At 37.4% G+C, this 3,199-nt stretch overlaps 1 long non-coding RNA gene across 1 annotated transcript in view; it reads left to right on the forward strand.

Annotated features, from left to right (window-relative positions):
• LOC133646241 (uncharacterized) overlaps positions 1-2,973 on the forward strand; it is a 12,755-nt gene extending 9,782 nt beyond the window's left edge. The window contains exon 3 of the long non-coding RNA XR_009825250.1: positions 2,865-2,973. This is a non-coding gene — a long non-coding RNA (uncharacterized LOC133646241). The remainder of the gene's footprint in view (positions 1-2,864) is intronic.
• The last annotated feature ends 226 nt before the right edge of the window (positions 2,974-3,199 follow it).

A 3,199-nucleotide genomic window follows, 5' to 3' on the forward strand; every position in this document is an offset into this window, starting at 1 on the left:
GTTTAATGCGCCGACAATCCATCAAGCGGTGCGGCTTCATAGCTTACCGAAGTCGTCCTAAAAACATGTTTACAGATTTTTGAGCGCCGTGTGTAATGTTCTATATTCTCAATGGAACATATAAAGTTTTGGTGTTGTTTACTGCCATCATATTGCAGTCTACATGTATCTCTTATGTATGACTGCCATCTACTGGTCACACTTTTTATTACACCATGTACCAAATAAAATTGCTTCGAGGTCAGTAAGCACAACCAGAATCATGCTGCACATTAGGCGCTGGGTTATAAGGCGCACTGTAGATTTTTGAGAAAATGAAAGGATTTTAAGTGTGCCTTATAGTCCGTAAAATACGGTACTATATTGCGAGGCTCATGTGACTCGAACATTCATTCTGAATCGAGTCTTCACTCCAATAATCAAATCGAATCGTGAGCTGTTGTAAGATTCATATCCCTCTTTTTTTAACTAAAAAAAATTCATTGAGAATAAATTGACAAAAACACAAATGTAACATCAATAAAACAAAAAGTGGCATATGTTCCTGGCACATCTTCAACCTGGATTGGATCCTAGCATGTCTGACCACTAACACTGTGTGCCAAAAACAATTTGCCAGTATATTCTTAAAAATGACAAAGCAGGAAGGAACTATGAATATGTTTGGACTACAATTTCTAAGTAAGTGCCCAATCAATCTTTAATTGACATTTTACATGCACTTTTTCATGCAAAACGGCTTATTTCACAATATTACGCAAAACCAAATTTTCTTACCTTCTGGTACCTGCTGATGTGTATTTGGGTCCTGCATAAGTCCTGAAAATGTGCGCGCGTCCGCCTTGTAGTCTGTGACGACACCGTAGTCATATGCTTCTTCTTTTTTTCTACCTTCTATGTGGCATTCATCTTCCGCTGTTGCCGTTTCTAATATAAAGTAACGTAAAGTTCTTACTTATATCTGTCAGTAGACTAGCTATCAAAGCGCTAAAAACTGTAGTTGGTTTACATACACTACCGTTCAAAAGTTTGGGGTCACATTGAAATGTCCTTATTTTTTAAGGAAAAGCACTGTACTTTTCAATGAAGATAACTTTAAACTAGTCTTAACTTTAAAGAAATACACTCTATACATTACTAATGTGGTAAATGACTATTCTAGCTGCAAATGTCTGGTTTTTGGTGCAATATCTACATAGGTGTATAAAGGCCCATTTCCAGCAACTATCACTCCAGTGTTCTAATGGTACAATGTGTTTGCTCATTGGCTCAGAAGGCTAATTGATGATTAGAAAACCCTTGTGCAATCATGTTCACACATCTGAAAACAGTTTAGCTCGTTACAGAAACTACAAAACTGACCTTCCTTTGAGCAGATTGAGTTTCTGGAGCATCACATTTGTGGGGTCAATTAAACGCTCAAAATGGCCAGAAAAAGAGAACTTTCATCTGAAACTCGACAGTCTATTCTTGTTCTTAGAAATGAAGGCTATTCCACAAAATTATTTGGGTGACCCCAAACTTTTGAACGGTAGTGTAATTCACCCACGGAACTTTAGTTATTACAGGGTTCCACGGATGAGAAGATGCTGCTTTGTTATTGATTGAAGTCAAGTCTGAATGTCATTAAAACAGTTAGCTCCATCTTTTAACACTTCTTCCACCCCCGTCCTTGCACGCTACACCGCTACAACAAACATGACGGGGAGAAGACGCTGTCGAAGGTGAACCACGTAAATAAGACCGCCCACAAAACGGCGCATCCTGAAGAGACGCTCAGAAAGCGGCTTGAAGATGATCTGTAAAACACAATCTATGCAACATTTTGACCAAAGAACCACCATTACATGTTATGTGGACCACAAGGTAGTGTTTTACATTTAGAAAAAAATCATAATATGACCCCTTTAATGCACCTTGTAATCCGGTGCGCCTTTTGTATGAAAATAGACCTAAATAGACCCGCTCATCGGCAGTGGGCCTTTTACTCCGGTGCGCCCTATGGTCTGAAAAATACGGTATGTCAATTGTCGCTTGTTTTGTTTTTGTTTTTTCTGTCAGTGTGGGTGTATTGTATGTTTATTTTGCCAGAACAGATTTGCTGTACAAAAGGGAGTCTCGTTTTAGAGATGTAATTAGGAATACAATACAATACAATATTAATACAATATTAATACAATATTATTACAATATTAAAATGTCATATCACGGTTTTGTCACCAAAGTTATCGTTATTGTAACGGTATTGAAGAATGTGCTCAAAGAGTACCTATACACACACATGCACACTCATATTTTACATAGTTGTATTTGAAAAATAAACAAATATACAAAATTACTTTACTCGTCAGAAAAATTATAAAAATATTGTTCTTTCTACTGAAAGGGTAGCTGCACTTATTTTGGAATTTTGCCTATCGTTCACAATCATTATGAAACACATGATGATGGATGGTATTTTATTTTTTTTTTGCATTCTAAATATTAAAAAATGCGATCAAAAGTCCGCTTACAATGGAGCCTATGGGAGCCGCGCAATTCCGCCTACAAAGCCCTTAAATAAACATCCAAACACTTCCTTTGAGGTTTTATATACATGATGTAAGTATACATGTTATGTAGTAACGGACATATATAGAATAACATTTAATTGTTACGTATTTTGATCATTTTAAACATACGCGGCACATTAATTTCAAAAACGCATCACAACATTTGTTTTTTTTGGTTTTTTTCTTAGTCACTGATTTCTGCTCACTGCAGACTTTAGGAGAGCCAACAAACATAATAAAACAACACTTACTGTGCAATGTCTTCTGTCATTAGGATGCCGACTGCTGTGATGTTCATATATTCCCATTTAGAATTTTGAATGTCTCATCATCCTCACGAAGAAACGGGGTGGGAGGCGAGTGGTACCAAGCGTCTTTTCGTGTCGTCCTCGCCATTTCCGGGTCCTAAATGGCTGTCAAAGTCTCCCAACTTGTCGGAATACCTCCTCAGACATCTTCTGTCCAGGTGAGATGCATGATTTATGATCTACAATGAACGTACAGGAAGCGAGGAAGCAGCAGACGACTCGATGACGTAAACATTGGGACACACGGAAGTGTTGGCAACAGCGATATAAATAGTTTGTGTGTGTTAGTGCTTATAATAACAATATCACCAATACTTGGTTAATATTCAAGTCATGACA

Source organism: Entelurus aequoreus, linkage group LG03, assembly GCF_033978785.1.
Source record: "Entelurus aequoreus isolate RoL-2023_Sb linkage group LG03, RoL_Eaeq_v1.1, whole genome shotgun sequence".
NCBI classification, from domain to species: Eukaryota; Metazoa; Chordata; class Actinopteri; order Syngnathiformes; family Syngnathidae; genus Entelurus; species Entelurus aequoreus.